Genomic DNA, 12771 nt, shown 5'->3' with positions numbered 1-12771 from the left:
TCCATGAACACTCTCACCTGCAGTGTGTCATTAACTTTTCTATTCCCCTATCTTCTTTCTAAATCCCCTTTACCTTCCTTGCTTCAAATCCCAGCATTCCTCAAATCTTTCCATTCTTCTTTTTCTCTCTCCTTTTTTCCCTTCGATCCCCCTCTCCGTCCTCTCTTTTCAAGTCCCTCTCTTCACCCTCTACTTCCCTCTCCACACCTCCTCCTCAGGCGCAGGTGTTTCCTCTCCATTCATCCCTTCTTTTCATTGCCTTTCTCCCTCTCTTCCTCTCTTTCTCTTTCACTCCTTGTTCCTCCTGCATCTCTCCTCTGGGCACGTGGCAGGGGCCTCTCCGCACCCCCTCCGACTCGCACCCACGCCCCGCCAACCCTCACTGTCGTAAATCTCGCTGTTACACCATATGGCAGAAGGTTATTTTTGCAGCACTGAAAGCTAACAAGAGAATAGAACGAACCTGAAGCTGCATAAACAGAGAGAGCAAGTGTCCCCATATGGTGAAAAGAAGGGAGGCTGTGTTGGAGGCTTGCTAGGGAGAGAGAGAGAAGGAGAGAGAGGGTAGGGAGAGATCGAAAGTTAGGCAATAATATGAGGAAAGATGAAGGTATGTAATGAGGAAAGGAAGGTGATGTCAAGAGGTGGACGTGTGTGTGTGTGTGTGTGTGTGTGTGTGTGTGTGTGTGTGTGTGTGTGTGTGTGTGTGTGTGTGTGTGTGTGTGTGTGTGTGTGTGTGTGTGTGTGTGTGTGTGTGTGTGTGTGTGTGTGTGTGTGTATGTATGACAGGAAAGTAGTGTCGAGAATATTTCGAGGACGACCTTATACAAGTGGACGTGTCTGTGCTGGTGGCGTCATAGGCTTGGCGGTGTGGGGCAAGGTCGTGTGCTGGTGTTTTGGACGAGGTTGTGGTGCAGGTGTGGACTTGTGTATTCCTGCCGGGCCGCTCGGAGTACACAGTGACCAGCAGGTTGGTTGGTGCTAGGAGGACGGTATGAGGGTCTGGTTTGGTGCGGAAGGGGAGAGCAGGAGAGCAGGAAAGGTGTAGGAGTTGGAGAGTGCTGGGAGAAAACTCATAAGACACACATGTAAGGAAAGAGAAGAAAAGTTACATGTACTCAATAATATTACCTGCCAAGTGAGCGTAGTAATGAATGCGAGTTATTGCTCTGAGTGACAACTGTATTCTCGGTGACCTTAAAGATGTTCGTTGCTACTCCCGGGTGTGGTTGGGGGAAGGGGACTCTCCCCACAATACTGATTGGCTGTCTCTTCAATAGGCGTTCACCGGTGTGCGTTTGTTAGAGAGTTCATTGTATGCGTTAATAACCACCATACGCTACTTGGGCGTCACGACACAGCCTTTCAGCGCCACCTACCTGGGAAGTGTTTGTCAGCGTGTTTGTGTGTCCCTTCCCAAAATAAGGCATAAACTTTTCTTTCTCATCCGGCATAGAGACATAAACATCCATGTGTGAGGTGCTGTGGTAGTGTTATACGGTGTGTGTGTGTGTGTGTGTGTGTGTGTGTGTGTGTGTGTGTGTGTGTGTGTGTGTGTGTGTGTGTGTGTGTGTGTGTGTGTGTGTGTGTGTGTGTGTGTGTGTGTGTAAGTAAAACTGGCGGACTGCCTAGGCGCAAGAGTAAGCACGGGGACGAGAAGGAGGAAAGATCGTGTAAGACGTTGGGAAAGACCGGCGTGGCTCGGGATTGAAACAATTACATGTAGCGGACACGCGGGGGAGGAAGTGTGGAAAACCCGCTTGACGCTGCAGTCAGCAGGGCAATGTGCCTCGCCTGTCAGCTGACACCCTTGCACGTGCCGGTGGATGAGACACGGTTGCATATTGCGTGTGTACGACTCCTGTAGGAATTTCGTTCATTAGGTATACATTAACGCTGCCCCGCGAATAACTATAACTAATTCATGGTTTACAACGCAGATGTGCTGGGCAAAATGAACTAATAGGGATGACGCACCTGAAGGAGCCACAGGTGTGCTGACTCAGAAAAAATTCCTGTAAGATGAATAAATTATCAGTTACAGCTGAGAGTGCCAAGACTTGAACACTGGTGAATTCAGCCTGACACGAAGATGGCTCCTTCCTTCACAGGATGTTCAAGGTCACGTGGCATCGCGTCACAGAGACATTGACGGCACTCTCCGTGGCACAAATGAAAAACAGGAGATACTAATGCTTTCGGCAGAGTGCATTGACAGTTTCAGGAGGATGACTGACAAGTATGATTTATCATTCTCTAATCCTAAGGTCAGGGTTTTCCTTCTCTCCTGTGACGCAATCTTCCTTCAAGCCCTCACCACGTCACTCAGCCTTGCCCCATATACACAAACTCAGATATGTGCTTGATGTACGGACTTGTTTTGTTCATATCGAGGCTATACGAGAAGCTTACCTGATTATGGGTGTAAACGTAACTATGTGTTGGCAATACGTATACACACAGCGCCATGAGGGAAGCAAGACTACGAGCAGCCAACCTGTTCCTGTCGCCAGATGTGTCCCATCTCCACACGGAACAAGTCACGCCGCGGCACGAGTCTTTCAACATAACCTTGCGTCAAGGCTTCGGAAAGATACTGTTAGCAGCGAGGCCTGGCTGGGCTTATCGTCACGTGAGGCAGATTTCAACCAGGCGGACCTCTAGACGCTCACTTATTTCATATGGCCGAGATATTCCCCGCAACATTCACCACAGAAGAACAGTCTAATTTTTCATGTTTAATGTTCGATTACATCATGTGATCACTAGAACACAATGACAGATATAACAAATTATATCACCCGATGGACCGAGACAGACACTGCCTTGGGATGGCGTGGCGACGGTAAGCATCCCTCCGCCTCTTGACGTGATGAAAAAAAAAAAAAAAAAAACGAGTGACAACGCCATTACTGAGCAGTCTGTGGTGAGTTCTCAGGCCTCTCTCTGATATGCACAGGTGCTGCCCGGTAACAAGTGTTTTGTTGTGGCCCCTTCAGACTGTTATTTCAGAAGGAAAGTTATCCGCAAGGAAGGTGAAGGTGGAGCAAGACTGAGGTGGAGGATGACCGGTAACGGCGGCTTATTTAATGAGCCGCGTTACTACAGGATGTGGAACATTGCTACACAGCCTCCCTGGAAGCTCTTGATCGTTGTGGTGGAAGTGGCAGGCCTTGAATAACCTTTGTGCCCCCCCACTAAATTTGCCACATTGCCTTGAACACCCCTCCCATCCCTCCATGCTTCCCTCCGTCCCTCCATCCCTGCCTCCCCCCACCTTTGTGTTGGTGAAGCTACCGGTCTTTGCTAAGATGGGGATAACTGTACAGCAAGACAATCATATGTCAGGCACGTGCTGCAAAAAATACAGCCTGGAAACCAAAAATATAGTCTGAGAGAGAGAGAGAGAGAGAGAGAGAGAGAGAGAGAGAGAGAATGCACACCGCCACTAACTTCCTCGTGTCATGGGGCCATTTCCTGTCGATTCAGAGTCGGTGTGAATGAAGCAGCAACACTTACCTGAAGGAGTGGGCGTGTGGAGGCCGGTGGGTGGGTGGCAGAGTACGGGGTTTGATGGAGGCCGACCGGTGGGATGCGTGGAAGCTGAGACTGTGCTGAGGCGTCGACGCTAGGTAACTGTATGATAAGTGATTTGTCCTCGAGAATGGAACAGGTGGTTGGTGTGACTGGCTTCGAGAGGCGACGGAGAAGTGAGAGGAAGAGGAGGAGGAGGAGGAGGAGGTGGTGGTGGTGCCCAAGTGAGAGGTAAACAGCACGTCCTCCCCTCACACACACACACACACACACACACACACACACACACACACACACAGGAGCAAGGTCGTCAATACCTCCTCCTCAAGTCAGGCCTCAGCTCCTCGCCTTCACCCACGCCCGGTCCAGCACACGATGCCTCCAGATACACTGACAGGGTTTCCTAATCACTCTAAGCCACTTCACAACGTCCCTAAGCGTCCAGGAGGTGCACCGCGTCACGTATAAGGTTCACCTGACACTTCACAACACCTCCAGGGTCACGTGGTTTTCATATGTGCCGTTCCTCTACAAATATGACTCACTGGCTCTCGTTTCTTTGCCTGTGTCCTGTCTTGGTAACTTTTGGGTATCTTTTTTTTTTTTCTCTCTCTCTCTCGGCAGTAGACTTGTTCCTTATGCTGGTGTATTGGTGGTGGTGGTTGTGGCGCAAAGATCAACGCCTCCTCCACCTATATACGACACTGCAGGGAGAAGACCTGTGAGGGAGAGCAAAGATGGTTTCATTACAAGGCAGCAAGTCAAACTCAACATGCATAAACCAGTGTAGCTAATAATGAGAGCGAGAGTTATATTAGTCTTTTCAGGGTAACCTTTTTCAAGAATACCACTCCGTCCTCCGCGCCACCTTCCTTCCCATTACTTGACCAGACTTACTTACCACCAAGTGTATTGTTAATTCACTACTCCTCTTTGCTCTCTCTCTCTCTCTCTCTCTCTCTCTCTCTCTCTCTCTCTCTCTCTCTCTCTCTCTCTCTCTCCTACTAATGGACTGATCGTGCGTGGATAACACAAATCAGCTGCTTAGTACCAGATGTGGAAAAAATAAGAGATAAATTAGCAGGAATAACAACGTAAATCCCGCAGTATCCACGACACAGCGAGGGACAAACTTTATTCCACTTTCCCCGCCGTGCCAGTGTCTGTATAGTGCCAGTTTGTAATATCACTGGGAGAGTCAACACGCGCCGCGACACAACTTGAACACACACACACACACACACACACACACACACACACACACACACACACACACACACGATAAGCTATCTAGAAAACACAGAGGCACGGGAGTAGATAGAACGTTCCTTGATAAAAATGTGAAATAGGTGTTAATGTTCGTATAGAGAGAGAGAGAGAGAGAGAGAGAGAGAGAGAGAGACAGGTGGAAATTTTTTTTATCATATTAGCAGAAGGGAAGGAAGGAGGGACAAACAGGCGTAGTTAATTATTTCATCACCCTCACCACCACCACCACCACCATCATCATCACACGTTAGTAGTGGCCTGTACTCGCCTCCCTTTCGCTATCAATTAGTCACTAACACCACCACTATCACCGCAACCACCACTACTGATTACATTCTCTCTCTCTCTCTCTCTCTCTCTCTCTCTCTCTCTCTCTCTCTCCCTGGGATATGTCGATGGTATTTCAGGCTTACGCACACACACAGACACACACACACACACACAGAGAGAGAGAGAGAGAGAGAGAGAGAGAGAGAGATGGGTGGGGGGCAGTGGATATCATAAAGAAAAATCGAAATTATAACGCTTCAACACACACACACACACACACACACACACACACACACACACACACACACACACACACACACACACAGGAGTTGAAAAAAAAAGTAAACAGATGAAACGATGGTGTAAGCAATTTTAAAGCACGGGAGATGTCCAATATTTGTGTGTGATTCGGGCAGATAACGGGACGGAAAGATATAATGGTCGCCTCTCTCTCTCTCTCTCTCTCTCTCTCTCTCTCTCTCTCTCTCTCTCAAAACTTGCTGCTGAGACGCAAAAACCAACTCACTTATTCACTGTAAGCATGGTGGGATATTATTCAGACCTTGCATAACCTCACCTCACTTCCTAAACATGTCCTACACACTCCCGTAACTTGACCTCCTAGCCAACCCAGGCCCGCGAGGTCACACACACAGACACACACACACAGACGGGAAGACAGCGGCGCCACACCCAGACAGGACATACGTAGTAGTATTCAGCCGGAACCTTATTCCATGCACAGCTACATTGCCACCACAATACATACTGATCAAGTCACTAATTGCGAATATTTAACACGCCGTCCGCCCATAAATATCCAGTGTAGCTAACTCGACTGATTTAATTTGCTAGTATTGAAGTAACACAATTTGAGTCGCGCATTGCAGGTCGCTTGTATTGCTTGTGTTTTTTCTCTCTTTCCGGCAAATCAAGGCAATTGTTCTTTGTTGGCGTGTAATGATAGAGTTATACTTACACACAGCCGCCATGGTGGTAAAAAAGAGTGCATGCAGACACAAATGAAGGTAATTATTCCTTGTTATCGTGTACAGTTGCCTCACGCATTGCTATTATAAAATCTACTAAGTTTTATACTTGTGAAATTAAGTAGAAATCAATGTCATGGACTACTAAACTTTATAATGGCAGCTCCGCATTGACCAAGAACGGTGGGTAGAATAGGTGGTGGTAGGCGCGAGATATAGTTCTGAAATATATAGTACATCGTTTCTTTAAGCAACTGTTCCTGTATAGACAAGGACATCCGCCCTACTATATTATGAAAGACTGTTTACTATTTCAGCGCAGGTTGGTTCCAAGGACACACTGAGCCAGGATGGGACCAGGAAAAGATTTGTTTGGGTAGAGGCAAAGTGTTACTCCTCGCGACGCCAGATCTCGTATGTTGTTGGGCTGAGACGTGATGGTGTGTTCGAGGGATCTGGGATATCGCGGGTAAACCAGGCGCCAGTGTCTTTGTGTGGGATGGTGACCGAGGCGTGAGCGTCAGGTTAACACTGCGGACGTGCTGAAGTGGCGATGTCTCAGGAACAGAATCATCATACTGCATGAACCTGTACGTGTCAGATCTTAGAGTGATGGGTGAACCTGTGCCTGCCATTATGCATGCTTGGTTGAGTTTGATCTGGTATAGTTAGGATGGGTTGGCTAAGTTTGCGATGTATTAGGTTTTATTATATTCGGTAAAGTAAGGTTCAGGTATGAAGAGCTGCGAGTGAGTCTCCAGGCCACGTCCTTCAGGTGCCATCCAGGTGGTGCGCGCGTCCTCTAGCCACAGAAGGACGTCTCTCTCACCTGGTGTACATGTATGTGGCACACCTGATAACAGACAGGATCCTAGCCACCCTTTGTGTCCTGAGGCTCCCGTGGTGATCACTTCAAAGTCTTACAAACGTTTTTGCTGCGAGTCGCTTTTTCCACTTGACGGGACGACGGACGCCTTACAAATGAGGCAGGTCGAGGTGGCTTGGATGGCTGTCTTTCTTTCAAATCGGGGAAACACATTATTTTTCATCCTTCATGAGCGACAAGAAGTCTCAATGTTAGAAGATAAAAACGAAGCAATGGAGATGGTGAACGCTTCTCATCTCGGTCACTTGGCATCCCTGCGCCCTTAGTGGCTGCCTCACATGTGTAATGATCTACTAACATTTGATAAACGATCGCCCCACAGAATAATGCACTACAGGATTGATGTGGCGAGGTAGTTCAAGGAAACCTATCTACTACTTATTCAGTCGCTTGGCATGAATGTGCAATGCTGAGTGGCAGTGTTGAGGTGGTGCCGCGTGGCTCCTGACGAGACAGTAACGGCACGGGCAAGGACGCCTAGACGAGTTAGCCGACAGTTACACCCCTGGCACGCTACCCTCCGCCCCTCCCTCTCCCACAGACCCGCCACGCTCTGCCCAAACACCCGTGAATAATCCGACACGCCATGTTCCGGACACCTGTATTAGTGATTAACTCGAGGCTCATCAGCACCGGATCTGTTTATGTGGCGTTAGGTGAGGGCGGTGCTTCCCCAAAGGTTAGGGAGTAGCAGGCACGAGGCACAGCAGGATGAGGACACGCGCCACGCAGGTCAGCGAAGGCATGGTGTCACCGCCCCTCTTCAGGCACAGCGTCGCTCACTCCCCTCCTCACCTCCCGGCGCCCTCACCTCCCTCCCATCGCTGCTACTGGGCCGTACTTCACCACAGTGACTAATTCTAATTTCCTTACCCATGTACAATCAACATAAATTATGAACACCATTAATTATGAGCCAAGTTTTATTGTTATTGCTTAATCAACCTGCCTGACAATGACACTTCCTTCACCTTATCTTCCTCAAGTTTATACAAGTAGTCTGTAGGTGCTTGCCTCCTGCATGATGAAGCCCCCAAAGAGAGGCAGCGTCATGAGGCGAGCAAGGCAGGGCGCGCAACACACCTCCAGCACAGTACGAGTGAGGGCCGGTGCCGCGCTGAGACACACCCGCACGCCACAATGTCCCGCGGTAGACTGACTCCATGTAACTCTGACAAAGTCGCTGTGGGTAGAGCGGGACCCACCTGGCGGATCCAGACGCCTTCCCCGCTCTTCAACAGGATGTTACCTTGCCTTCCCGAATGCCTTCCCTGATTTACTTACCAAGGAAAACTGTGGAACTTCATAAAGACCTGAGTCGGATCCATAATACACATTCTCCTTAGTGTATCCCTTTTAACTTTGACTATTACTTCCTTTAATAGTGTTATATGAAGGGCTTAGGCAGCAGCTAGCACGGCGTTAGAAGTCTGGAAGTCTCTTATTTATGTAAAGACAAATACCACGAGTTCCTGGCAAGGGAGGATATGAGTGTCTTGGATGGCTGAGGTCGCTGTCCATGAAATGTTGTGGTGGACGTCCTCATGTTAGTAGCTCTATTAAAGAAGAGACTGCATTCGCTGGCCAGAGAGAGAGAGAGAGAGAGAGAGAGACTGCCTACAGATTCTAATGTTAATAAATGAATATTAGAAGGAGGGAAGCCATAGAAATGAGTATCTGTGGTAACCAGTGAGCGTGGAAGCTAAAAGTGAATGATTGAACAGCCGCCAGAACATTCCAGCTTCACAAATACGTACTTCAAAACTCGCATTCTCTTGTGCAGTCACTGGCCAAGATAACACCGTAAAACTCCCAAAATAACCGTGTTTTTTGAGGCGTGAAGGGTGGACAAACACACACACATACAAACACAGATACAGTGCCATTTGGAAGGTGCAAGCGGTGAGGGGTGCTTATGTGCCTCGTCGTTGAAGGGGACGTGCGCCGGTGCAATGCCACGAGCGCTGACATCAAGCAAGTGAGGGGGGAGACCGTGTGGGACTGAAGGGGAACGAGATGGCAAGACATGACCCTAAAGTATTGAGGTTAATTTACGTCTAAAGAAGGAAAGGGATGACTGACAGAAGTTGGTGAGAGAGAGAGAGAGAGAGAGAGAGAGAGAGAGAGAGAGAGAGAGAGAGAGAGAGAGAGAGACCATACACGTGACAAATATAAACTGTTCTTAGAAACATGATTCATAAAAAGAAAAGAAAAAATAATAATGATAACGATAACAATAACAATAACGTCAAGCACAACTGTAACAGCGCTAAGGAAAATAATCATCATGAATCTCACAATGATACCAGGAAAAAATGGCATGGGAAGGAGGGAGGGAGGGGGGTATATGAGGGAAGGGATGGGAGTAGTAGCAGCAGCAGTGACAGAGAGAGGGAGGGAGGGAGGAGGTGGAGATGTGAGTAGGAACTGGTCTACCTTGAAAATCCCTCGCAACAACGAGCTTATCTGGGCAGGCGATGTGTCAGGCGGGTCAGTAAGGTTGATCACCGCTGACCCTATCCCCGTGAACACACACACACACACACACACACACACACACACACACACACACACACACACACACACACACTCTCTCTCTCTCTCTCTCTCTCTCTCTCTCTCTCTCTCTCTCTCTCTCTCTCTCTCTCTCTCTCTCTCTCTCTCTCTCTCTCTCTCTCTCTCTCTCTCTCGCTCTCTCTCTCTCTCTCTCTCTCTCTCTCTCTCTCTCTCTCTCTCTCTCTCTCTCTCTCTCTCTCTCTCTCTCTCTCTCTCTCTCTCTCTCTCTCTCTCTCTCACACACACACACACACACACAGTAGAGACTCGTAAGAATGACTGATCTTTGCAAATTGTGTGCAATAGAGAATCTGAACACGAGAATGAGTTGACCAGAATGAAGTTGATATTGTTAGTGTTTCGACAAGTTACGTGCTTGTTGTTGTGGCCAATGAAATGTTATTCTGTTTGCCTATTTATGCAGACTAAAAGAGGGGGGAGGAAAACCAGGAGTAGGAAAATAACACGCATGGCCTTATTTGTTTAGCATGCAGTGATTGTGTATTAACCAAAGCGTTGTTTTTCATACGAAGGAAATGAGTAATGGAAGCGTTGTAAAAAGAGGCGAGGGGAAACCTGATGGAAAGCTTTACTCTTTATTCCCCTTAGTATTATTTATCGAGCGTTGGTCTTAACAAAGGAAAACACAATTATGTTCAAACTGAGACATTACTACTACTATCATTACCATTATTATTGATCTTATTATTAGCATCATCTTCGCCACCACCGGCAGCAACATCATCATTACCGTTACCAGCATTACTACCATTACTAATTTACCTTTACTGGCAAGAAAAATACGAAAGGAAAAGAAAATATTATCTACGGAGTCACTCAACAGGCGGGTGGTGGTCAGTGCATCAGTGAGCCACGTCCCCACCTCGCGCCCCCTCCCCACAATACCCCTTGGTTATTAGGGCTCCGGATGGACCGACTGATGGCCTCCTGATTCACGTTGATGTGCTACTTAGGCCGGAAAATGGCGTTGCTGCTGGGGTGGCGACACTTGCGAAGGGAAGGAGCGAGGGAAGTCACTGAGATGCATGTCATGATGGCTCTTCCTACTTACCACTTCCTTCTTTCTCTTTTCTCTTTTATGAAATTTCCTTCATCTTCTTATTTTACTCTATTTGATACCTCTGATTTCCCTACACTCTTATTCAATCACTCCCTTCAATTGCCCATACTCTGTTCTTCTATCTTACAATATATTCTCCCTAAATCTTCCCATGCCTTAACCCCTTCAATGAGACACTTTTTTTACCATGAGATTTGTGTACGATTAGACCATTTCATTGACATTAGGAAGGGTCTATGGAGGTCAGAAGATTAATAGCCACAGTCTTCATTATTCTAATCCCCCACATGAATTTCTGAAGCTGTATAAAATCACCCAATAGTAAACAGAATGAATATGGAAATGCGTCATGGTACTGAAGGGGTTAATGTTTCGCTACTTTCCTGCACTATTCCTCGTCCCATGGTGTATACTTGACCGGCCTTGTTTCCTTTACACCATCTACTGCCTCTTATGATATAGTTTATACACCACACCATTTAGCCCTTGTCCTTATCTACATACACTAACTACTTTTCTCTGTATTTCCCTCTTATTCCTAGCAGTTTACGTACCTTCATTTTACACTCCATTTAGAATTCAACACCTGCTCTATATCATATGCTATCCTCCTTCCCATCCTCCTCCTCCTCCTCCTCCTCCTCCTCCTCCTCCTCCTCCTCCTCCTCCTCCTCCTCCTCCTCCTCCTCCTCCTCCGCCATTTATACCCCCGATGCACCAATATTTCATTCCCTACCAAGACACTGCACATTGTTCATACTTTTCATTGCACACTACTCCGTCTCTACACAATCTTCTTTCCCTCCTTACAAAACATCAATTGCTCTCTTTATCCTACCCTTTATCACTCCTTTCTAGCCTCCATTTATATACGCCAGCATTAATTTACCTCAATTTCCTCCCCCCCTTTACTTCCTTCTTCCCTTCCCTTGCGTACTGCGTCAGGGCGTCAATCTCCACTCCACACCTCCCTTCTACTCTCGCGACGCGGTGACGGACAGGCCGGAGGAAGTGACGTGCAGTGAAGTATATTAATTTATGCAATGGTAATGGAATGTTTCTATGTGAGGGAAGCCTCGTCAGCAGCTGCCTATGTCGAGTGACTCACCGGTAATGAGAGAGAGAGAGAGAGAGAGAGAGAGAGAGAGAGAGAGAGAGAGAGAGAGAGAGAGAGAGAGAGAGAGAGAGCACATGAACTATAACCTATGTGTATGTTATGTTATGGAAATGTTACCTGCTCTGTTATTTGAGTCTTTTCAATGTCAAATAAACTCAGCTGAATTTGCACACGTGACAAAAATTTTACTCAGATTATCTATTTATATATATATATATATATATATATATATATATATATATATATATATATATATATATATATATATATATATATATGTTCTGAAAGTCGCATGTGTGTGTGTGTGTGAGAGAGAGAGAGAGAGAGAGAGAGAGAGAGAGAGAGAGAGAGAGAGAGAGAGAATGGTGTAGGAAGCAAGTTGTGCGGCACCACTGGTTGAACTGAGTGATGGTGATGGCGGTGGTGGCAGTGGCGGTGGTAGCGGAAAGGGTGAAAGGACGCCGCTGCTAGTGTAGGGGTGGCTCACGGGGCTGGCTTCTCTGCTGACACTGATTGATTAACAGATTGAATTAATTGACTGACTGACTGCTGTAAGGTTTTGAGACGCCGCTCCAGTGTGGGTTATCGCTGCCTGGTGCTGCTGGGCTTGGGGAGAAGAGGGTTAAGCTGACGGCTACTGAAGTGTGGGATTCAGAGCCGTATTCTGAAACATTTCTAGTCATACTTCCATAACTTTGAAGAGGCTTTTTTTTTTCTAAGTGACAAGAGGTTTTTTTTATAATTTTTATGTGGATTTGTTTAATTTATCTTCTGTTTTAGCTGTTTTTCAAATTCAGCCCCCTACACAGTTACACTATACTACACTTTCTCTTTGTATGTATTGCTCCTTTGTTGTTTTATTCCATCTTCCTTTTTAAATTCCTCTCTTGTACTACACCTTCCTTTCTCTATATATCCCTCCTTTAGCTCTTTTATGCTATCCTTCCCTTCGACTACACCTTCCTCGTATATATATATATATATATATATATATATATATATATATATATATATATATATATATATATATATATATATATATATATATATATATCCCTCCTTTACCTGT

The 12771-nt window shown here is 46.7% G+C and overlaps 1 protein-coding gene across 7 annotated transcripts in view; it reads right to left on the bottom strand.

The window, feature by feature from the left end:
• The window catches only part of LOC123515821 (adenylate cyclase type 8-like), a 250755-nt gene extending 242639 nt beyond the window's left edge, over nucleotides 1-8116 (bottom strand). For 6 of the 7 annotated variants that reach the window (XM_045274682.1, XM_045274685.1, XM_045274687.1 and 3 more), the window contains exons 1-2: nucleotides 7920-8116; nucleotides 3520-4253 (exon numbers count right to left, since the gene is read on the bottom strand). The gene's annotated coding sequence lies outside the window, so the exon portion shown is untranslated. The remainder of the gene's footprint in view (nucleotides 1-3519; nucleotides 4254-7919) is intronic. The other variant, XM_045274684.1, reaches the window with a different exon arrangement.
• Between the last annotated feature and the right edge of the window lie 4655 nt (nucleotides 8117-12771).

This window comes from Portunus trituberculatus, chromosome 40 (assembly GCF_017591435.1).
Source record: "Portunus trituberculatus isolate SZX2019 chromosome 40, ASM1759143v1, whole genome shotgun sequence".
NCBI classification, from domain to species: domain Eukaryota; kingdom Metazoa; phylum Arthropoda; class Malacostraca; order Decapoda; family Portunidae; genus Portunus; species Portunus trituberculatus.
Note: the sequence above shows the minus strand (reverse complement) of the source record. Positions and strands in the feature narration are given on the sequence as shown.